The sequence below is a fragment of the Dendrobates tinctorius genome, unplaced genomic scaffold (assembly GCF_039654945.1).
Source record: "Dendrobates tinctorius isolate UK_male_01 unplaced genomic scaffold, ASM3965494v1 ptg000192l, whole genome shotgun sequence".
NCBI lineage: Eukaryota > Metazoa > Chordata > Amphibia > Anura > Dendrobatidae > Dendrobates > Dendrobates tinctorius.
The window spans coordinates 8361836-8387655 of record NW_027361859.1 but is presented as its reverse complement, the minus strand read 5'-3'; the positions used below and the strand labels follow the sequence as shown (position 1 = coordinate 8387655).

The 25820-nt window shown below is 44.1% G+C and overlaps 1 pseudogene; it reads right to left on the bottom strand.

The window, feature by feature from the left end:
* The window catches only part of LOC141055878 (uncharacterized), a 40258-nt pseudogene extending 33337 nt beyond the window's left edge, over positions 1 to 6921 (bottom strand).
* Positions 6922 to 25820: the final 18899 nt, after the last annotated feature.

The following is a 25820-nucleotide window of genomic DNA, read 5'->3' as shown; positions in this document are numbered from 1 at the left end:
CTGATTGCAGCCAGGTTAGCACTGGCGGCTAAGTGGAAGGGGACAGTTTTGCCTTCCATAAAAGAGGTGATCGATAAAGTTAATATCCATTGCCAATATGAACTGGCGTTGGCTCATTCCATCTCAGCCAAAAAGAGAAATCAAGGTATATGGGATCCATGGCTGGTTAGCCAGAGGTTAGCCGCTCTCCACTGAAGTTAAAAAACCTTACTAGGCCCTCTGAAACTTATATTACTGCGTTTAAGACATCATGCTTTAACCTCGGAGTTCCCGTGACATTGATGCTGGGTGGTGAAGATGTTATGTTATAATGAGTATATGTAAAATGAGTACAGGTACCTATTATATTTTGCTATTGTATGTGTTTATGGGTTTTGTTTGACCTTTTGTATGTTCAACATTTTCTGAAATTCAGCAAAAATATTGGTTTAAAAAAATCATAATATCTTGGGTGGAAGTTGATAATAAGGTATTTAATATTTAATTTTTTGATGATGACATTTTACTGACTCTCACTAAACTTCATATAACACTCCCCAGCCTCATAGTCACTTTGAAGGAGTATGGACAGCTGTCGGGATATAAATTAAATACCTCTAAAACAGAGGCCTTACCCTTGATCATTTCCTCTAATATCCTTGATTATTTAAAGACAAACTTTAAATTTAGATGGAAAACCGAGGCTATTAAATACTTGGGGGTTAATCTGTCCTCTTCTTATAACAATTTATATAATTGTAACTGTCTCTTTTTAGAGAGTTGATGAGGCTATTGACTAAATGGATGCCACTTTCGCTCTCATTGATTGGCCAGATAGCTTCAGTTAAGATGACTCTGCTGCCTAAACTACTTTCTTATTTTGAGACCCTCCCCACTAAGGTTCCCATTGGGGAACTTAGGTCTCTCCAAGCTGCTATAATGAAGTTCATATGGAATGAAAGACACCATAGAATATTCAAAAGTGTTCTCACATCTCATAGATCACAAGGAGGTTTGTCTATTTCAGATATCGTTAAATAACATTGGGCAGCACACCTGGGGAGGATTCCCTTGTTGGCTTTATTATGGGCTTACGATATTTGGATGGAAATAGAAAACATATGGTTGGCTCCGATCCACCCAAACTCTCTTTTATGATCAATTAAGTCTATTAAGATACCATTTACTTTGTTCGGCCCTATGCAGTTTACAAGGAATCTGTTAGGTGTCGGGTTCCTGCCTATGCACAACAGGAATCCAGAGCGTTGCTGTCTGCGGTCTCCCATTCCTCTCCGGCCGCAGTGGAGCCTGCTCAGCAAAGACGTCGTTCTTGGCGTCTTGCTCAGCCTACTACTGTTGGCTTGGTTACTGCTGCTAATCAAGGTTCAGCTATGGTAACCTGCAATAGCCAGCAGCAAGCAGCTCCCGAAACTAAGTCCTTCTTTCGGTCCACTGAGCATGCCCGTGGGAAGTCCTCTCATTGGAGGTCTGAAATCACATGCTCAGGTCCTAATGCTGCTCCCATTGGACCACTAGGAAGGTCCCGGAAGGATGCTGCTATAAAAGAGTCGCATGGCTGCACGGCCATGCGCTAGTATAGACACTAATGAATAGTGTTGTGTGTGATAATCGATGCTTGTGAACCGCTGAATGACTCATTAAGAAACCCTGTCCCTTTGATACGTATGTTGGTAGGGTTTAGAGTCCTGAGTCAGCACCAAGCGGTGGGACTGCATAGCACCGCAGTGCTTCCAGCACCTCTCACACGTTCAGCCAGAGAGTGTTATCTGCACGAGACACCTCTGTACCGCATATGCCGCAGTGTCCATCTCAGCGGTGCCGTACGCAGTTACTGCGCTTTCCAGCGCTAAGCTTAGGCTGGTTAGTGGCATCCGCCAAGGCGGCGCTGTACATATGCAGTGCGGTAACACAACTGTCGGCTGCACCCTGTGATTGCTAACAGGGCACAGCGTTTCTCTAGGGTTAATCCCTGGCGCCGCAGTTGCGGTTCCCTAAGCCGTAGTCTGTGAGGTAACAGGCTTCGGCGTCTCTTTCTGCGGCTCTGTGCTGTAACAGAGTTCGCTCCTGTGCACACCGGGTCAGCAGTTACTCCGCCAGTGTTCAGTTAGCGTCTGCCATTACAGAGCAGCAGTTTGCCATCTCTGCATGGTGGACTCCGGGTTGCGATCGCACTTTATTATATTTTATATTTAGCGCGATCCGCAACCCTAACAGAATCTTTGGCTCTCATGTGCAAGGCGTTTTGGGGTGGTCTCCCCCAATTATATCTTTTATATAGCAGCCTCTGATACCAAATAGTTTGGAACCGACAATGGTCCACCAGTGAATTTCGGCAGGATTATTTAGATTTGTGGATTTGATGGATGAAAACACATTGGAAGTTGCCTTGTTTGTTACTATAAAATCTAAATTTGCTATAACTAATAGAGAGTTCTCCCAGTTCATGCAATTAAGCATCTGGAGTCTTCACTATAAGATTCATTGACGTTTTCTCAACCAACGAAATTTGAGAGGCCTTGTAAGAAAGGCTCATCAATTAAAGGGTTAGTATCAGATATTTACTGGAACTTGGGTTCTCCTTGGACTGACCCTCCCTTGAAACATCCGTATATGATTAGATGGGAGTTTCTCCTGGGAAGGACGTCGTCTCCCAAATGCTGGCAGAATATATAGGAAAAGGTGGCCAAATCCTCTATCTGCACCCATTAAAAGGAAAACCAATACAACATTTTCATGTTTTGGTATCACACTCCGGAGTTCTTCATAGACTGAACCACCAGCTCCCAAATATTTGCTGGCGTTGTTGCTCAACACTGAATCCTCAGTTCCACATTTTCTGGTCTTGCCCTGGGCTGGCTGGATTTTGGGAAAAGGTGAAAACCTCAATACAAAAGGTTCTATATGTGAAGGTTAAGTTGGACCCTGCTATATACCTACTAAATGTTTTCACTACAGGGATGGGGAGGAATTCGACCAGACTGCTATTACATCTGTTGACGGCAGCTAGATGTTTGATTGCCCTTCATTGGAGACAGACTACTCCCCCTCTTATCAGAAGGTTTTGAATAGAATGGAGGATGGAGCACATGACAGCCTTAATGAATTCAAGTTTGGACAGATTTGAGACCATCTGGGCTCCCTGGGACTACTTTAGGGCACAAAACAACAGTTAGGAGCATGTTGGTTTTTGAAGTTTCTTCTTCTTCCCTTCCCTTCCCTATATGTATGTCTCTCTTATTTAGTATTGTGGTTTTATAAGAATTGTAATACAGTAGGTGTATGAGAATAGAGTCATCTTAACGAGGCATAATTTAGAACTGCTGTTGGACTTTCTGTCTTTTTCAGTTCTATTACACAATATGTTTTGATTCCACTAGGGGGAAACGTCGTCCAAGAGTTCATTCTAATTATACTCCATTCTTTCTGATCCTCTAATTTGTAAACCAAATTGTGATTGTTTAGTCTTATTTCTAATTGTAAAATGTAATAAAAATTGCAGTTATTAAGAAAAAAATGTACACAGAGTTGGTATCACCATGTGTGGAACGATCCAATCTATAAAACTATACCATTATTCCCTAAGATGTACACTAATGAAAATATATTAAAGACAGGCCAAAAATATAGCTTTTTTAATCACACAGACACAAAAAAAACACAAGAAAAAGTGATCAAAAAGTGGTGTATAAAAAATGGTATCACTGAAAACATCGTCTCATCATATGCTTTTGTCTGAGAAAATATAACAAGTCATAGCTCTCCGAAAATGGGGAAGAAGAAGCAAATTATTGTTTGCAGCAAATAGTTTTGAGCGTGCAAAAGTATCAAAACGTAAAAAACAATATGAATGTGGTATCACTGAATATACTGATTCAAAGAAAAAAGTATTGTTATGACTTTTACCGCATGGTGAGCGGCGTAAAAGAAAAAATAAAACCAATTCACAAATTACTGGGTTTTTTTTTAGTTCACTAAAAAATAAAAAAAAGGTAATAGTAAATGTTAAAAGTCCAAACAATAGCCAGCACTCACATCTTCTTAAAATAATTGCTTATTTGATCCACAGTATAAAAGGCACAAAAAATGGTTGACCACAACAGCATGAAAATTAAAAAGGCAGAAAAGAGATATCCGCTGCGCTCCCAGACAACATGTTCCAACCCTACATGGTCCTTTGTCATAGGTAGGTCTGAAACATGTTGCCTGAGAGTACAGCAGAGATCTCTTTTCTGCCTTTTTCGTTTTTGTGTAGTTGTGTTCAACCATTGCTTGTGCCTTTTAAACCACTGGATCAAATAAGCAATTCTTTTAAGAAGATACGAGTGCCAGCTTTCACCTGGACTGTTGCTACTACTGGAGTATTTTGCAGTGCACCCGGACAGGTGAGCTGCTCCTTTTTCACATTCATAAAAAAATGTTATATAGTACAAACTGGTACTAATAAAAACTTTGAAAAAAAGAAGCCGCGCAGTTTTTTGCGGAAAAGTTAAACAGTTTCACCTCTAAGAATACGGTGATGCAAAAACTACATTTTTAAAAAAAACAAACTGTTTTTAGAGTGCAAAAATAACAAAATATATTAACAGGGCATTGATTTAAAAAAAACTGGAATAAAAAGCGATTAAAAAAATGTTTTGCACCCCAAATGTAAAAATGAAGAATTTGGGTCTAAAACAATAGCACAGTGAAAAAAAAAATGAATCTTTCCTTTTCTCATTACAAAATTTTGTGAAGCAACTGAGGGTTCAAATTTCTCACCACACGGCTAGATGAATTTCTTGAGAAGTGTAGTTTCTGAAATGGGGTCAAGTGTGGAGGTTTTTTTGCTTTTGTGGCAGGAGTTACAAATGGCAGCATACATTTTCTCCTATTACCCATTGTGAAAATGAAAAATTTGGGGCTAAAGCTGCATTTTAGTGGAAAAAAAAATGTAATTTTTCAGTTTTCGTGTCCCAATTTTATAAACATTTATGAAGGACCTGTGAGTCCAAAATGTTCACTACATCAATAAATTAATTCCTTCAGGGGCCTAGTATATAAAATGGGGTCAATTGTGGGAGGTTTATGAATCCACAACAAATCTTTGTACTATATTTGCCCAAAACCCATTAAAAAGCTTGTAATGCGCATTCTGGTAAAACATGCATCACATGTAATCTACTTGTAAAGTGGTAACTATTTCACTTCCTGCAACAATTGGAAGAGAAGTTTTGCGTTTCCTTATGTAACTAGATATATATCGATGATTGTAAAAAGTGGTCTACACACCCACTAAGATTATAACTTAAAGAGCCAATTCCAGTGACTATTGTTGGCATAGGAAGCAGGTAGACTGACTTGTGCAATTTTGTAAATGAGTGGAAAACAAGACTTATTGGTTGGTCTGGTAGCATAAGTTCACTTATGATTTTAGTGAGAACCTCACTCTATCACTTTTCATACCAAACCAAGTAGAGTGTTACTGAAATCACTGGTAAAATTTCTTTACAATTTCCTAAGACACAGCATAGTCATATACTGTTTTCTATAAATCGACCTCACATTTGTCGGTTTGCTGGACGACAATGTAATCATGGTTTCTTAATTCTTTCTGGCTCTATTCTGTTGTCTGGTAACATTACATTTCTTGCCATCAAACCTCCTGGTATAATCTTGTAAGATTACACTCCATGACATCTTGAAAAACATTCAAAGGGAATCTCAGTAAGATTAGGCCTAAGCCGACTATATGGGCATGTAGGTTATAGGAAACTGAAGAAAATGATACGTTGATTTACTTACAAAATTGGTGACAGATTACTCACCTAGATCGCAATCTGTAAAATTCTCCTCTTTACACAGCTCATCATCCCTCACATATGTCTCTGTAGTATTAATATGGGTCAGATCTTCACCCTGAAACCAATATTGTAAAAGTCACAGACAGATGGAGAAGTCACATCTATGATCAGCTCTAATCCTGCCATCTCCACCGTTCTCATTACACAAGTATAAAACATATAATACTGGTGGATAAAAGACTGAGCACAAGACCTTCACAGCCGTCTACACATCATAGGGGAGATCTCATGACACCTTCTCTCCATCTACCTGATGATCCTGAGGAACATTGGGATCTTCTTGTTTACAGTCCTGTGGAAGAAGAGGACGGGGACATCTCTCTGGTGTTGTCCTCTTACTGGATAGATCTGGAGGAAACAAATACAGGGACTGAATTCATTCTTTACACACAGGTAATTACAGACCGTGTGTATTTAGTCCTGTCTATTACCTGGTGATGTGAGGGGCTGGAGATCCTCCATCATGATGGCCTTGTACAGATCTTTGTGGCTTTCTAAATACTCCCACTCCTCCATGGAGAAATAGATGGTGACATCCTGACACCTTATAGGAACCTGACACATATAATGATACCGTCATCACCCCGATCCCTTCATAGTGTTACTGTATAATGTCCCAGCATTCCCAGCAGTGTCACCTCTCCAGTCAGCAGCTCAATCATCTTGTAGGTAAGTTCTAGTATCTTCTGATCATTGATGTCCTCATGTATCAGGGGGTGAGGTGGAGGCCCCGTGATTGGGCTCAGGGGTCTTCCCCATCCCTCAGACACAGGGGCCTGACAGCGCTCACTAGAGGTCTTCTTCACTACTGTGTAATCCTGGTTATGGAGAGACACATTAATAAATCTCACTACAGACATTTCCAGAGTCCTCACCTCTCCAGTTCTGTCCATCTGTTATTCCCATAGATAAGAATGAAGTAATGTGATGTCATCAGAATCTCTCACCTCTCCAGTAAGCCGGAAGAGGATCTCTAGGGTGAGGTGTAATATCCTCTCTGCCATCTTGTCCCTTTCCCTATCCATCCTTGATGGGTCAGGAATTTTGTGCAGATCACTTATTAATGTCCTATATTGTGTAGGAACCTGAATTAATAGAAGATGAGTCAATGTCAAAACATACAAAATACCATATAGTATATACAATTAACTAGAATTGTGATGCCAGAATAAAGCAATAATGTGGTAGAGCACTTTATACATCAAGGTGGTTGGATAGAGATACCCAAGTAATATCACTTGAGCTCACATTTAACAATATAAAGAACTCAACACGCAGCACAACAGTCTTTCTACAGCAAATAAAATGGTTCATTTGCAAACATCTCATCAGTCCATGATGAATTCTGATGAAGGCTTATAACTCCAGCTGGTTCTCCCCGTTACAGCATAATAAAACTACACTTTTTCTTTTTGGTTGTTGTAAACTATGGCTGCACTGCTCAAGCCAAACTTCAATTAGTACAAATGACCCGATAAAGCGAAAAAGTGAAACCGGTTGGGTATTATTTTCAGTTTGTCTCCACTATGATTCTAAGATGCTGTTGTCAGAGTTGCCTTTCCCGTTTTACAGCAGTCTATTCTGTGTAACTAGAGAATGGTGCAATTAGAGGAAACAATACCCCCACACATGAGAGTCAGGTGTAAATATAAAGGGTTCGCAAAACTTTAGAGTTACACAAGCCTATATAGCAAAGAAGTCATGTAGCTCATTATATAATGCACAGATGTAAAAAAAAGACTATAATTGCTGAATCTACAACTTAACTATTCAGACATTCCCACGTAATCAAATCGTACCTTCAAAGTTCAACTGAGGGGTTTTTCGGCGTTTTTACATTGATAGACTATCCTTGGGCCACCTCTGACAATTAGCTGTTCATGGCTCCAACAGTGGATGGATGGGATCAGTTTTGGAGCTGCACAACACAGCTCCATCAAATATACAGCTCTGGCAAAAATTAAGAGACCACTGCACAGTTTTATAAGAATCAACTTCTCTACATCTCTGACAGCCATTCCATTCCAGTGTCAGTTGAATTCTAACCAGAGTACACCTCATTCTACTTAATGTGCGTCTGATTAGATGATTGTTACACCCAGCGTCGGACTGGCCCACCGGGGAGCCGGAGGATTCTCCGGTGGGCCCTGGCATCTGGTGGGCCCTGGCCCCTGGCACCTGCTGGCATACAGGGCCAGCAGTTGCCTTGGGCCCCCACTGCTCCAGGGGCTCCCAGCCAGTGCCACACAGCTGCTATGGGGGCCCGTGCCAGAGGAGCAGCAGCGGGTGACAGGAGGCAGGAGCCCCTGTCCCCGCTACTAAAGAGAAATGAATATTCACTGCGAAGCAGTGAATATCATTTCACTCTCGGTCTCCACTCCCCGGGGCCCCGCCCCCCAGCCTAGGCAGCCGGCCCCGCCCTCAATTGCAAGGGAAGAGAGAGCGTCTCTCTCCCATCAGTCCCCTCTGCTCCTGACTCACAGCCGGTGCGCGATGACGTCACCATCGTGCACCCGCTGTGTGTCTGGCAGATGGGACAGCTCCTGAGTCTGAAGCCGGCATCAGCATGGGAGTTAGGAGGAGAGGTGAGTATTGTGATTTTTTTTATCTATCTATCTATCTATCTATCTATCTCTATATCCATCTATCTATCTATCTCTATATCTGTCTATCTCTATATGTCTATCTATCTCTATATCTATCTATCTATCTCTATATCTGTCTATCTCTCTATCTATCTCTATATCTCTCTCTATATCTATCTATCTATCTATCTATTTCTATCTGTATATCTATCTCTATATCTATCTATCTCTATATCTATCTCTCTATCTATCTATCTCTATATCTGTCTATCTCTATATCTACAGTATCTCTATATCTATATCTATCTCTCTATCTATCTATCTATCTATCTATCTCTCTATCTCTATATCTATCTCTATCTAGCTATATCTCTCTCTATATCTATCTATCTATTTCTATCTGTATATCTATCTCTATATCTATCTATCTCTATTTATCTATCTCTATATCTATCTCTCTAGCTATCTATATCTATCTATCTATCTCTATATCTGTCTATCTATCTATCTCTCTCTCTATCTATCTCTATATCTATCTATCTCTATATCTATCTTATATCTATCTCTATCTATCTATATCTCTCTCTATATCTATCTATCTCTATCTGTATATCTATCTATATCTATCTATCTCTATATCTACCTATCTCTATCTATCTCTCTATCTATCTATCTGTCTATCTCTATATGTATCTATCTATCTATCTATCTCATCTCTATATCTATCTATCTATCTCTATATCTATCTCTATATCTATCTATCTATCTATCGCTATCTATCTATATCTCTCTCTATATCTATCTATCTCTATCTGTATATCTATCTATATCTATCTCTATATCTATCTATCTCTATCTATCTATCTCTCTCTATATCTATCTGTCTGTCTGTCTATCTCTATATCTATCTATCTCTATATCTATCCCTATAGCAATCTATCTAGCTCTATCTAGCTCTATCTATCTCTATATCTATCTATCTCTATATCTATCTATCTCTATCTATCTCTATCTGTATATCTATCTATCTCTATCCCTATATCTATTAATCTCTATATCTATCTCTCTATCTATCTGTCTATCTCTATATCTATCTCTATATCTATCTATCTATCTATCTATCTATCTATCTATCTATCTATCGCTATATCTATCTATCTATCTATCTATCTATATCTATCTATCTCTATCTATTTCTATCTCTAGCTATCTATATCTCTCTCTATATCTATCTATCTGTGTCTATCTATCTATCTATCTATCTCTGTCTGTCTGTCTATCTCTATATCTATCTATCTCTATATCTATCCCTATAGCAATCTCTCTATCTATCTCTATCTATCTATCTGTATCTATTTATAGCTATCTATTTCTATATATCTATCTCTATATCTATCTATTTATCCATTATCTATCTTCTATCTATCTATCTATCTATCTATCTAGTGTTATACCCTATGAGGGGGCAGCATTATATTCTATGAGGAGGTACATTATTCCCTATGAGGGGGCAGCGTTATACCCTATGTGGGGGTGCATTATACCCTATGAGTGGGGGAAGCATTATACCCTATGAGGGGGGCAGCATTATACCCTAAGAGGGGGTGCATTATACCCTATGAGGGGGCTACATTATATTCTATGAGATGGCTGCATTATATTCTATGAGGGGGCTGCTTTATATTCTATTAGGGAGGCTACCCCAACTCCTGCTACATAACTAAGACCTGTACTGCCTTATATTATACCCTGATATTAGCGCGTTTTACCGCACAATTGGTGGTCTTGTATTTCTTTCTATGTAGCTACATAGTGGGCCCCAAGAATGATTTTCTCTGGTGGGCCCAAGGTGCTCCAGTCCGACGCTGGTTACACCGCTCCGCCATACTCACCCGGCCTCCGCTCCCACGCCGCAGCCTCTCTCCACCCGACGGCCGCGGCGGTCACCTGAGACAGGGCCGCGACCGATGCCTTCCCTGCATGCTATGCGCATGCGCCATAGGCCGCGGCCGCGCCTCCTCCCTGCTTCTTATGCTCCGGCTGTGCCCTGACCCGGAAGCACCTTTGGACCAATGGCTGACCAGACGGGGCCATATCAGGCCGCTTCCCCCTGAGGGAGGCGCCTGATCGTTGTGTTTCCTGACACTCTGGCCTCGCTCCATCGTGCACACTCTGCTCCTGCAGTTCCTGTCTCGGCTGCTCCTCACAGCAGCTTCTCAGTCCTGCTACCCGTGTTCCTGGTTACCTACTCCAGTCCTGCCTTCAGTGTTCCTGCCGTCCTACTCCAGTCCTGCCTTGTGTTCCTGCCATCCTACTCCAGTCCTGCCTTGTGTTCCTGCCGTCCTACTCCAGTCCTGCCTTCAGTGTTCCTGCCGTCCTACTCCAGTCCTGCCTTCAGTGTTCCTGTCGTCCTACTCCAGTCCTGTCTTCAGTGCTCCTGCCGTCCTACTCCAGTCTCAGTCTTACTCCGGTCCATCCTGAGCCGCCCCTCTCGGTATCGGCTACCGTGGTACTCGAACCCCTGGGCCTGCTCCTAACGGTCCCTGTATAGGGGTCGGTTCCACCTGGCAGCTCGCCCGGGGTCCCTCGGTGCCACGGTCCAGAGGGTCCACTCTCGGAGTTCCCGCTCCTGACCTCCCGCGCCAACAGTACGATCAGGCCATGGACTCCGCCGGTACTACGGCTGCTACCCAGAAAGAGTTGCTATTCCTACGGGAGAATCAGGGGCGCATTATGTCAATCATGAAGTCGATGGACACCCGTTTGTCGGCCTTACAGGTGGCCGATCCTGGAAATGCCACTCAGCTGGCCAGTCTCCAACAGGAGCTGGGTCAGCAGAAAGATACTCAAACCCACATTTTGTCCTACATGGCCTCCTTTGATAGTCGCTTGTCGGCCCTCCAGGCTGCCGCTGCAGTGCCGACTCCTCCCCCTGCCTCTACTGCTCCGACGCCCCGCCTCGCCAAGCCGCCTCGTTTCACCGGGGATCCCAAGCTCTGTAGGGGGTTCTTAAATCAGTGTAGTCTCCACTTTGAATGGCTGTCGCAGCAATATCCCTCGGACCGGGCCAAAGTGGCCTTCATCATGTCCCATCTGGAGGGAGAGGCCCTTTCTTGGGTAAACCCGCTCTGGGAACGTGACGACCCGGTCGTTTCGAGTCTCCCGGTTTTCCTGGATACGTTTCGTAAGGTTTTCGATGAGCCGGGCCGGTTAGCCTCTCTCACTGAGTCACTCTTTAACTTACACCAGGGCTCTCTCACGGCCGGACAGTACGCTATTTGCTTTCGCACTATTTCCTCCGAGCTCGGCTGGAATAACGCAGCTTTGGTGGGGGCATTCTGGCGCGGTCTTTCTAGTAAAATAAAGGATGAACTCGCAGGTCGAGATACCCCATCCACTTTAGAGGACCTTATCTCGCTGGCTACCCGCATTGACCTGCGCTTCCTGGAGCGCGCTCGGGAGTCAGTGAGAGACAGGCGCTCCTCCAGGTCAGTTTCTCCTTTCACTCAGTCGGCCAGCTCACGTTCAGTCGGATCTTCTTCCCTCTCTTCGGGTGAGCCCATGCAGATAGATCATCTCAGGTTGGCCGAGTTACGTCAGAGAGAGAGACGGGCACAAGGTCTGTGCCTCTATTGCGGTCATTCGTCACACTATATCCGCACCTGTCCTAAGAGACAGGGAAACGACTCCACCTAGGTCAGGTAAGAGAGGCCTTCCTAGGTGATGATGATGATTCCTCTCAACCCCTTACGATTTCTGTGCTTTTGGTTTCAGGAGGGAGGCGTGGTTCCGAGGTGGCCTACGTGGATTCGGGCTCAGCGGGTAACTTCATTCGGCCGGAAGAGGTAGACAAATACCAAATTCCTGTAGTCACTCTATCTAACCCAATTCAGATTGCCACCATGGATGGCAAACCGCTACAGGTGACCGTCACCTTGGTCACTGAAGAGGTGGAATTGCAAATCGGAGCCTTACATCGAGAGAAGATAGCCTTTTACGTTTTACCTAAGCTCTCTCACGCCATTCTACTCGGTCTTCCATGGTTAAGGACTCATCATCCTGTTCTCGACTGGTCTTTTGGGGAGATAATCTGCTGGGGGTACCCGTGCCAAGCTCGCTGTCTGACTCCTGTCTGCCTGGCGGCCGCTCCACGGTCACCTCCAGACCTCCCGGGTCTTCCTCCAGCTTACAGCTCCTACGCCGATGTTTTTGATAAGAAGGAAGCGGAGGTCCTCCCTCCACACCGGCCGTTTGACTGCCCAATTGAACTTGTTCCTGGTTCAACCCCCCCAAGGGGCAGAATCTACCCTCTGTCTCCCGCGGAGACCACCGACATGTCCGAGTACGTCCGAGAGAACCTCGCCAAAGGCTTTATACGGAAATCCTCTTCGCCCGCGGGAGCCGGGTTCTTCTTCGTCAAAAAGAAGGACGGGACTCTACGGCCATGCATTGACTATAGGGGCTTGAATGAGCTTACCATCAAGAACAGGTGCCCTCTTCCACACATTCCGGAACTGTTTGACCGTCTCAGAGGGGCTCGGGTCTTTACCAAGCTGGACCTCAGAGGAGCCTACAATCTGGTCCGTATCCGTGCAGGTGACGAGTGGAAGACCGCTTTCAACACTCAAGATGGCCATTACGAGTACCTGGTCATGCCCTTCTGTCTTTGCAATGCTCCTGCAGTCTTTCAAGAGTTCGTCAATGAGATCTTCCGGGATCTCTTGTACTCCTGTGTGGTCGTGTACTTAGACGACATCCTCGTCTTCTCGCCGGACCTCTCGTCCCACAGAAAGAGTGTCCGCCTGGTGTTTCAGCGTCTTCGGGAGAACCGTCTGTATGCAAAGATCGAGAAATGTCTCTTCGAACAGACCTCTCTGCCATTTCTGGGATACATTATCTCCGAAGCTGGTCTAAGGATGGATCCCGAGAAGTTGTCTGCCATCCTCAAATGGCCTCGCCCCGTCGGATTAAAGGCGATACAACGATTCCTCGGGTTCGCCAACTATTACCGGCAATTTGTCTCCCACTTCTCCGCGATCACAAGACCCATTTCTGTGCTCACCCGTAAAGGGTCTACTTCCAAGGATTGGTCCCCTGAGGCAGAGGAGGCCTTTCTGACCCTAAAACGGGCTTTCTCCACGGCTCCGGTCCTGCATCGCCCTGAGAGCGATCGACCTTTTGTAATCGAGGTGGACGCTTCCTCGACTGGTGCCGGGGCGGTGCTGTCCCAGAGAACTGCCTCCGGTCGCCTGCACCCTTGTGGCTTCTTCTCGAAGGCCTTTTCTCCATCCGAGTGTAACTACTCGATCGGTGACCGGGAACTTTTGGCCATCAAGTTGGCCTTGGAGGAATGGCGCCACCTCCTGGAAGGAGCTGTCCATCCTTTTGTCATCTTCTCAGACCACAAGAATCTGGCCTATCTCCAGTCTGCCCAGAGACTAAACCCTCGCCAGGCCAGATGGTCTTTATTTTTTGCCCGATTTGATTTCGAGCTCCGATTCCATGCCGGCAACAAGAATTCCAAAGCCGACGCCCTGTCCAGGGTCTTCCAACCACACGAATCCACGGAGGAACCGTCACATATCATTGATCCCACTAGGATCATCACCGTGGCTCCAGTGAACTGGCTTACTCCTCCGCCTGGCAAGACGCTTGTGCCAGAGAATCTCAAGCAAAAGGTTCTTCTATGGGGGCACTCCTCCAAACTGGCCGGCCATGCCGGAACTAAGAAGACTCTTGACCTTATCAAACGTCACTACTGGTGGCCCTCTCTTCGCCAAGATGTACTCGACTTTGTGGCTTCTTGTCCATCCTGTGCAAAAAACAAGGTGCCACGGAGATCTCCGTCCGGCTTGTTGCTTCCGTTGCCTGTCCCTACGGTTCCTTGGGAGAACATCGCCATGGATTTCATCACCGACCTACCCTGCTCTGCGGGCTGCACAGTCATCCTGGTGGTGGTGGATCATTTTTCCAAGATGGCTCACTTCATCCCTCTGCCCGGTCTTCCCTCAGCGCCAGAGCTGGCCGAAATCTTCATTCATCAAGTCTTCAGGCTTCATGGACTACCTCGACGCATTGTGTCTGACCGAGGGGTTCAGTTTACCTCCAAGTTCTGGCTTTCGCTTTGTAAGCTCATGAACGTTTCCCTCGACTTCTCCTCGGCCTACCATCCACAGTCCAACGGACAAGTAGAGTGTACCAACCAGACGCTTACGGGATACTTACGCCACTTCTCTAACGCCCACCAGAACGATTGGGTCAACTTACTCCCCTGGGCGGAGTTCGCTTATAACAACCATGCTGGTGAGTCTTCGGCCAAGTCTCCGTTTTTCATTGTTTTTGGCAGACATCCTGGTGTTCCTCTTCCGATAACCCCTGCCTCTGAGGTACCCGCGGCCAATGCCTTGTCCTCGGAATTTTCTAAGATTTGGGCTGAGACCAACACATCACTCAAGAGATCCGCTGATCAGATGAAGAACTATGCAGACAAAAAGAGGTTGGATTCTCCTCCGTATCGTGTTGGCGACAAGGTCTGGCTCTCCTCCTAATTCGTCCGACTAAAACTGCCCTCCTACAAGTTGGGTCCACGCTACATCGGTCCGTTTGAAATTCTGGGACGTATTAACGAAGTTGCCTACAAATTGAGGTTGCCTGCTTCACTCCGGATCCCGAACACCTTTCACGTCTCTCTCCTGAAGCCTGTGGTACTCGAACCCCTGGGCCTGCTCCTAAAAGGTCCCTGTATAGGGGTCGGTTCCACCTGGCAGCTCGCCCGGGGTCCCTCGGTGCCACGGTCCAGAGGGTCCACTCTCAGAGTTCCCGCTCCTGACCACCCGCGCCAACAATGATCACCTGAACCAAATCTTATTTAATGAAGGAAAGTATAAAAAACCCTGGCGTGGTGTTCACAATCCTCTTGCAATAGGACAAGCTGGATGGCAAAACAAGTGCTAGTAATATCCCAAAAGTAATAGGAATGAAAAAATAACTTTTAACCATGTCAAAGGAGTTGAAAAGAAAAATCTTGAGTGAGGAAAAGAAGAGCTCCATTCTGGCATTACTAGCAGAGGGATACAGTGAGCGTCATGTTGCCTCCATCCTTAAAATTTCTAAGACGGCAGTCCATTACAGCAGGGTCAAGCAGCAGACATTGGGGACAACAAAGCTACAGACCATCAGAGGGTGAAAAGACTCTTCACTGACCAGGATGACAGTCACCTTATTCGAATGTCACTCAGCAACCACAGGATGACATCAAGTGACCTATAAACTGAATGGCAAATGGCAGCTGGGGTGAAGTGCACAGCAAGAACAGTTCGTAACAGGCTCCTAGAAGCAGGTCTCAAGTTATGTAAAGGTAGAAAAAAGCCTTTCATTAATGAGAAGCAAAGGAGAGCCAGGCTGAAGTTTGCCAAAGACCATAAGGATTGGACCGTAGGGACTAGAGTAAGGTAATCTTCTCTGATGAGTCTAATTTTTAGCTTTGCCCAACACCTGGTCGTCTAATGTGGAATTTAACAGTTCTTTTATTGTACAAAGCATCCAGTTCGAAAATTCTTTGAACGTTTTCGGCCGTACCATCGACCTTCATCAGAAAAGGAAATTCACAGTTGATTTAACTGAAAGGAGCTGTAATGGAAAATTCCATATATCATTAAAGACACAGCTGGCCTGTGTGGTAATATTCAGTACTGAATATCTGGTCTAAAAGTCTGGAATAAGAGGCTTCTGGTAAGCAGCGGAGACTGAAGGTAATAACCTTGTTTTCAAGAGACTGACAAAGGTCCTGGTAAAATGATCTGAGATTTAATTAGAGAATATGCCACATGTTGTGCATAGTAGGCTTGTGTCCCTGATATGGGACAGGTACTGTTTGAGGAAGTATGTCCTGCCCAGGTATGTGTGCCACGGGAGGAGAGGACGCGCTGGTTAGAAAGGCACGTTAGCGCTGTGTCTCCTCATTTTTCACAGTCTTCTACTAGGCATTGCTCCTACTAGCCAGTTTCCTACTCCACACTGATGAGGGGCAATACCCCGAAACAGCTGTCTGTGGATGGATACCATGTTTTGGCATAGGTGGTTTCCTTCATTGGAGACTGCCCTTCCCGTGGTTGTTCCTTCCCGGTGAAAGACCTGGCTAGTCATTGCTTGCGTTGAGAAACATGTGATGGTGTCTCCGGGGCTTGTGTTTTGCATGTTTTGCATCAAATATGTGACATTTAAGCAACATTACTGATGTATAGAAGATGGAAGTTTGCAATATTTTGAATAAAACGTAATTTTAAATAATTGTGAACTACAAAAATACTGCGTTATATTTCATTCTTAATTAAATGTATCTTTTGAATGGATCCACAAACAAAATGGCAGCACATGGATTTTCTGTGTGATATCCATTATTTATAAACTGGTTGCTAGAAGACACTTCGGAAACTTCTTTTTGGGCCTCCATACAATACGGATTTATGTAGGTGAGGAATAATTACACCTGAATAGTAAGGACCCAGATCATGGAACGCAAATGGATGAAAACCGGACAATGACGAGGAGGAAAGGAAAAGTGACCCAATATTTATGTGAGCGGAAATGGACACGAACATGAGAACCTCCAGCACCTACCTCCACCGGCTGCGCCGCTCACCATATATATGGCTGCTCTGTGCGCACAGGACCTGAGATGAGGTCACAGGAGGGGAGGAGTCAGGGTCACATGGAGGGGAGGCGTCATTTCACCCTGCCAGATAAATTTTAGGAGTTGAGACTGCAGTGAACAAAGCTTTCTTTTCGGATCTGTGATGTAAAGGTCCTGAAAAGATAAATGATTTTAATCAAAAGAGTCAGTAGACCAGTTCGGGAGGTTTGGTATGTAGCCCGTGACTGGATGTCTTCCACCAGGAAAATAATTACATTTAATAATAATAATCGTTATTTTCATATAGCGCCAACATATTCCGCAGCGCTTTACAGTTTGCACACATTATCATCGCTGTCCCCGATGGGGCTCACACTCTAGAATCCCTATCTTTGGAATGTGGGAGGAAACCGGAGAACCCGGAGGAAACCCACGCAAACACGGGGAGAACATACAAACTCCTTGCAGATGTTGTCCTTGGTGGGATTTGAGCCCAGGACCCCATCACTACAAGGCTGTAGTGCTAACCTCTAAGCCACCGTACTGCCCCATTTATAAGCTGGATCCTTTTTGCTGGAGATGCTGGTCTGATAAAGGCGCCATGTTACATATTCGGTGGACATTGTATATCTGTCTTTTTTGTATGTCTCCTGCTTCCTGATTAGAATTTTTCTCAAATCTGATTGTGTCCTTTTGATTCCAGTTCACACCAGTAGATCTGTCTTTTTTGGTATGTGTTTTAATCCTGTGCTGTGTAACTAACAAACTATTCATGTAGCTCCTAATTCATCCCCTCCTTTGAATCTCTGACCTCTCTCTCTGTGGCTCTTCCCTTCTACTCAAACCTGGTATCTTTCATGTGCAATTAAAGGTGTATAAATTTGATGACTGTGGTCTGTGCAGTTTTAAGTGCAGCTTATTAAGTGCCGATTAGAAATCTAACATAAATGGACAAGAAGGTAGGAGCTACAATTGTTTGCTGGATGCCTCTACCTCTTTAGCTTCCCACTATTCCCACTATTGCTCACACTACCTTCACTTCCCCCAAACCTCAGCACGCTCCAAATAATTATTTCACCTGACCACATCCACAGACCTGCTCCTTAACCTCATAACATTCCTGCTAAAACACAAAATAAGCCGGATGCTCTCCTTCTCCCACGTCCCAAGCTAATAACCTGACGTTAAATTCATCCATTGGTTGTATAAATTATTCTTTTGAAAGCTGAAACCCTCCGAAATGTGGTTTAGGTTAAGAAAATAAATTGCCATCAATGCAGAAATATTGATCATTTCATGGACACAGAATGGTCAGATTTTGGCAAGACAGAAGTTTTGTCACCCACAGAAAGTAATGTGATATTCAAACAAATAATTAACTTAAAATACAAATATACGTTGCATAACATTGGTGAATGAAGTTGTGGTGCTATTAGAGTCATATTTAATATTTTGTGTGACTTCCATGAGCTTGAAGGACTGCATCCATGCGGTTCAACAATGATTCATACAATTTATTAATGAAGTCATCAGGAATAGCCAAGAATGCAGTCTTACATGCCTCCCAGAGTTCACCTAGATTCTTTGGTTTTGTCTTCCAAGCTTCCTCTTTCATCCTACCCCAAACATGCTCAATGATGTTCATGTCTGGTTACTGGGCTGGCCAGTCCTTGAGCACCTTGATCTTTTTTGCCTGGAGGAACTTTGTTGTAGAGATGGATGTGGATTTAATGTGTCCATTAAATGATCAATATTTCTGCATTGATGCCAATTTATTTTCTTAACCTAAACCACATTTCGGAGGGTTTCAACTTTCAAAAGAATAATTTATACAACCAATGGATGAATTTAACGTCAGGTTATAAGCTTTTATTTACTTAACTAGAATAGGCGACATAACTTCTGTCAGGGAGTGTACACTCTGCACCGCAGCTTGACTGAAAAAAAAACAGAAATATAGACCTCACAGCTCACAGTGCATGTCAGACCAAATGAGAATCATGAGGTCAAAGGAACTGGCCAAGGAGCTCAGAGACAGAATTGAAATCCTGCACAGAGTATGCTAAAAAACACACGAAGGACTCCCAGACTATGAGAAATAAAATTCTCTGGTCTGATGAGACAAAGATAGAACTTTTTGGTGATACTTCTAAACAGTATATGTAGAGAAAACCAGGCACTGGTCATCACCTGCCCAATACAATCCCAACAGTGAAACATGGTGGTGGCAGCATCATGCTATGAGAGTGTTTTTCAGCTGCAGGGACAGGATGACTGGTTGCAACTGAAGGAAACATGAATGCAGCCAAGTATAGCAATATCCCGGATGAATACCTCTTCCAGCGTGCTCTGGACCTCAGACTTGGCCGAAGGTTTACCTTCCATCCAACAAGACAATGACCCTAAGCACACAGCTAAAATAACAAAGGAGTGGCTTCAGAACAACTATGTGACCATTCTTGACTGGCCCAACCAAAGCCCTGACCTAAACCCAGCTGAGCATCTCTGGAGAGACCTGAAAATGGCTGTCCACCAACATTCACCATCCAACCTTACGTAGCTGGAGAGAATCTGCAAGGAAGAATGGCTGAGGATTCCCAAATCCAGGTGTGAAAAATTTGTTGAATCATTCCAATGAAGACTCATGACTGTACTAGCTCAAAAGGGTGCTTCTACTAAATACTCAGCAAAGGGTCTGAATACTTATGACCATGTGATATTTCAGTTTTTCTTTTTTAATTATTTTGCAAAAATTTCTCCATTTCTGTTTTTTTCAGTCAAAATGGGGTGCAGAGTGTATATTAATGAGAAAAAAATGAACTTTTTTTGAGTTTAGCAAATGGCTGCAATGAAACAAAGAGTGAAAAATTTAAAGGAGTCTGAATACTTTGCGCACCCACTGTATCTCTCAAACCTGGACCTCAACAGCTGATACCCCTAATTATTTCTCCCTTCTATCACTTCCTGACTGCTGAAACTATTGCAATCTCTCCAACATAAAGCCCAGTCCCTTGACCCACACTTTGATGCTCCCTCTCTCTGGAGTGCTTTGAAATGCCCGTTCCATCTGCAATAAGCTCCACGTTATTCACAATCCCTTTACGTCTCGCAACTATCCTTCTGGGTCTCACTAAAGCATGGTTGATACCCTCCAATACAGCATCAACTGCTGTGCTGTGTTACGGTGACCTTCACTTCAACCAAACTCTTTGGCCTGGCAATAGACATCGTGGAGATGTTGGTCTTCACCTTTCTAACAACTACCACTTCAATACAATCCCACCTTTACCCTCCCTTATCTTCCCTTCTTTTGAAGTGAACTCTATCCACTCTCCCTACAACCTCCAAATGGCCATTATATAATGACCCCCAGGCCCAGCCACTGACTTTATCAACCATTTTTCTGCCTGGCTCCTGCACTTTCTCTCTGCTGACATTCCCACCATCATCATTAATGACTTCAATATCCCCACTGACACCCATTAGTCGTCAGCCTACAAATTCCTGTTGCGTGCTTCATTCCTTGCTCTTAATCAGTGATCCTCCTTAGCCACCCACACAGAAAGACATACATTAGACCTTATCTTTACCCACTTCTGCTTCCTATTTAACCTCACAACCTCACCTCTCCCCCTATCTGACCACCACCTACTGACATTCTCATCCCTGTCCTCTACCCCAACAGGATCAGCAACTAGTACACCTTTGCAGAAACCTTGCACATCTAGACATTCACACACTCTTTCTTCTACTGTTGTCATCCATCTCTTCATTCCATTACACTGACAGTACCACTGTTTTCTACAACTCCACACTCCCATCAGATATTGATTTGGTCCCTCTCTACATGGTACAGTGTGACCAATCAATAGACAACCCTGGCACACAGACCTCACTAAAACTTCAGCACCTGATCAGGGCTGCTGATCTGTGCTGGAAGAGAATGCACTTGCTGAAAAAATTCACCACATTCAAGCAAGCAACATTCACATTCAAGTCTTCCCTCACCTCTTGTAAGCAAGACTACCTCACTTTGTTATTCCACAACCCCAAACAGTGATTCAACACTTTAAATTCCCTCCTCCAACAACTACTGCCCCCTCCAACCTCCCTCATCTCTGCAGAAAACTTTGCCACACATTTCAAAAATAAGACTAACCAAATCAGACAAGTCTTTATTACTCAACCACCACAACTCTTATATATGATAGACTACTGCCTTTCCCCATAACCTTCCAACCCACCATCATTGAAAGAGAACTTACCCATCTCCTTGCACCTCACCACAAATGCACTTGACTCCAGCTCCTCCCCATCCTGACTAACACGCTTATCCCGGCCCAAATGGCTGCAATGAAACAGAGTGAAAAATTTAAAGGGGTTTGAATACTTTCGGTACCCATTGTACTTTTCTAACCGCACATATAGCATTTTTCATTCTCATATGATCTCTTGATCCAGTCTTCTCTGTCAGTGTCCCTCAAAGCTATGTCTTGGAACCCCTAATCTTCTCCATCTATACCTTTGGCCTGGGACAACTCATAAAAAAATCCCATGGCTTCCAGTGCCACCAATACACTAATGCCTCTCTGGCCCAGATGTCACCTCTCTGCTGTCCAGAATCCCAGAGTGTCATATCAGCCATATCCTTCTTCTTCTCCTCTCACCATCACCATCTTTCCTCCAGCTCACCTAACTTCTCTACCTGATTATCACAATAAATGACATCACGCTATCCACTGTACCAGAAGTCCACTGTCTTAGAGTAACCCTCGATTCTGCTTTGTCCTTCACACCTGTTAGGGCTGGTGGAACGCACAAAATAATAGTAGGTGCGTTCGCAGCCCGGGGTCCACCGTGCAGAGGTGGTACACTGCTGCTAAGTAATGGCGGAAGAATAGTGTGGTGTAAAAACAGTCACACGTGGGTTACATCACCCAATGTGAACAAGTGCGAACTCTGTTAATGCACAGAGTCGCACAACTGCTGAACGTAAATGCCGAAGCCTGTTTAGCTCACAGAGCTCGGCCAATAGAGCACACAGTGTACGGCCACAACACATGCGTACCAAGGGTAGGGGTTTCTTAGCGAGTCATTCACCAGAGACATTCATACGTGCATACATCACTCACTCCACATAGTCTGTAAATACAGTCTTATCCTAGCGCATGGCCGAGCGGCCATGCGAACCTTTTATAGCCGCGAGCGTCAGGGACCTTCCTGGCTTCTCGGATGGGCCAATCCGAACAGGAGCAGGACCTGAGCACGTGACCTTTGATCTCCAATGGGAGATCACTCCACGGGCATGCTCAGTGGCCCGACATGGGGACTTAGTCCCTGGAGAATCTTGCTCCTGAGCAGCATGCATTGTCATAGCTGCGCCAGAAGTGGCAGCAGCAAGCAAACCCACGGAGCTGGTCTGGGCAGAGCGCCTGGACCGACGAGTTTACTGAGCAACCTCCTCTGCGGCTGGAGAGGAATGGGAGACCGCTGGAAGTAAGGCTCGGGATTCTCACTGTGCAGCGACAGAAATCCGACGCCTAACAACACCACACATCTAAACTCTTACTACCTCCAACTCAAAAATATTAACATAATCCAACCTTTCCTCAACCCTGAATCAAATAAAATGCAAGTGCATGCCCTCATCATCTCCCAACTCAACTACTTGCTATATCATCTTCTATGGCCTTCCTGCTAACAGTCTCATAGCTCTCCAGTCCATCCTGAACTCTGCTGCCCGACTAATCCATCTCTCTCCTCGCTCTTCCTCTGCAAATTTCTTCATTGGCTCCCAGTTCCCAAATGTATCCCGTTCAAACTATAGACATTGACCTACAAAGGCGTCCATAATCGGTCTCCTCCATATATCTGTGAAATAATCTTCTGATATCTTCCCACATGTAATCTCCGGTCGTCCCAACACCCCCTTCTCTCCTCCACACTCATACATTCCTCATCCAATCACCTCCAAGACTTCTCCCGAGTATCCCCCATCCTTTGGAATTCTGTGCCATAATACGTCCGATTATCCACCACATTTGAAATGTTCAAATGGAACTTGAAAACCAGTCTCCTTGAGAAAGCTTAAAGCCTGCAATAACAGCTCAACACCATCGGAACACCTCCGGAACTGCCAAATACCCCAAACTACTGTCTATTTCCTCTTTACCCTGTAGCCTGCACTTTCCTTTCTGTACCAGTCTGTCAGTTGTTTTGTTCATTGTAATTTATATTTGTATTTTATATACAACCCCACCTCATGTACAACATCATGGAATCAATGGTGCTCTAAAATAAATAGTAATACATTTTTTTCCATTATCCATCATTCTATAACAAAAATTTCAAAATCAGTGTTATGTTTCTTATTGGCTGCTGCTCGAGCTGTTATTCAACATCATTGGAGATCATTGACTATCCCAACTATTTATGAGTGGACTCTCAAGTTGAATGGAGTAATGTGGATGAAGGAACTTAGGGCAGATGATTAAACAAAAGAGCATGCATTTGTTCGCACCTTGAATGGATTTTCAAGAGATTTTGAGCTATCATCAGCTAGATTTTGATATCACGAGATGATTTTGTGATTGGAGGTTATCCACTATATTTCTAAATAGTCAGGCGAGGTGTACATGAATATAGGGTTAAACCACTTTAAGCTCTTTTTATTTTCACTGCTGCAATTTGATCTTGCCTTTTTGCTTTCTTTTTCTAAGTTTGTATTACAAATGTGTGTTCTTGTTTTTGCTGTTAATTCTAATAACATCAGATTGAACATAAATGTATAAGCTGAATCCATAGAAGGATATGGAAGAAATAAAGAAGCTCACCTGAAGTCAAAAGTAAGCTTAAGCAAGTTTGATTTTTGGGGAGACTGATGTTTAAAGAGGACCTTTTCACCAAATTTTTCACATTTAGCCCGACACACGAGGTAATAATAGTGACATAAGAGGGAAATAAAAGGTTTCTTTAAAAATGTTTGCCTCTACTATGTGAATATATTAGCATTCAAAGTATTTGGTATGTAAACCTAATGAGTTAACTTTAGTGTAGTCCATGTGAATGTTATTAGATACTTACAACTGAGGGTGTGTACTTTATGTATGAGTTGCTATTTAATTAAAACCCACTGGGCTTATCAAAATTTAACGTATTTTGTGCTCTGCAGGCTCTATTACATCATTTGTTCAGTTCAACATGAAACATTTAGTGAAAGGTCCTCTATAAGGCTTTGGATTTGGTTAGTGATGAGCGAACATGCTCGGATAAGGTGTTATCCAAGCACACTCGTGAGCTAATAGACAATATTCAAGCACACCGAAAGATAATATTGGAGTAGCCATGGCTGTACAACAGTCGCAACACATGCAGAGATTGCCTAACAAACAGGCAAACCCTGCATCTGTTATGGCTGTCGAAGAGCTGCTAGACATGCAGCTATGATGACTCAAACACAGTATTCAAGCACGCCGAAGATACTCTATTAGCACATGAGCATGCTGAGACAGGGATCTTCCCTTCCAGGACAGAAAACCTACAGAATAAAAGGGTGGTGCCTCTCCACGACCTCAGCTAGTTTCCGGTCCTTGGGGAAGCTTTTAGAAGAGTCAGCACACCTGAAGATAGAGGATGGAAGAATTTGATCCTTTCCCAGGCCTGGCCAGTCAGCGGTCCTTTCCACGCCTCGGTCGGTATAGGGTCCTTGGCAGCACCACAGTGTGGTCCAGGGGAACTTTCGCTTGTGTGAGGATGCACATGAGCGGCATCTCCAGGGCAGTGATAGCCAACTCTGGAGCGGCTTGATATGTGCACATGCCAGGAGGCAGACTAGATAATGCGCAGGAGCCAGGTGTCCCGGATCTTCTGGTGCAGTAGTGCAGGTTCCACATTTAGGTGCGGCAAGACCAATGGGTGAGCACTTCCATGCTCCAGTTGTACCCTCCAGAAAAGATGGGAGCTAGACACCGAACAGCAGCATGTGCAGTTGTACCCTGAAGGGAAGCCCAAGGAGCGGCAGTGTCGGTGAGAAACTGAGTACTTCGAAGATTAGCAGGTCTAGTCAGCGGAGCTCCTGTAAAGTTGATGATTCTTCAGCCTCTTCTAGGATGTGTCCTCCTCTCAATTTGGTACCATTAGCGCCTCACAGTATTTCATAGTTCCTTATGGTGCCTCTCACGGTGTTTCTATGCCTTGGGACTCCTTTGGGCCTCGTATGCCTCATTGTAAAGGTACCGGTTACACAACTAATTCATGGCACTCATATAGGTGTAATCAAGAACTAATTTATTGATTGAAGAACATCAGTCATCTGGATAGAGGAGATCTGTGTTGAAGCGCGCTGTGTGAAAGTCTGCAGTGTCCACTACCGAGACAGGAAGCGCTTCCACACAGATCTCCTCTATCCAGATGACTGATGAAGGTCAGGCATTGACCAAAAAGTCTCTTAATTTTTTGGAATTTCTTCATTCAATATATAAGTTCTTGAATACACCTACATGAGTGCAAAGTATTCTACATCGCAGCTGACAGATTTAGTTATCCTACTTGTGCACCACCATTCCCGAAGTGCCGTGTTTTCCTAATTACTTGCATAACTAATTCATGTCTGACAAAACCAAGATCAGCAACTGTTCACTGTGGAAGGCAAGGTTACCAAATTCAGGGGCTATTACTATGAGTCAGAGGGTGACCGTATTCCTGGCTGATGCTCAGCTGATTCAGTGAAATACCTGTTGAACCAGTATTTAATGATATAATGCT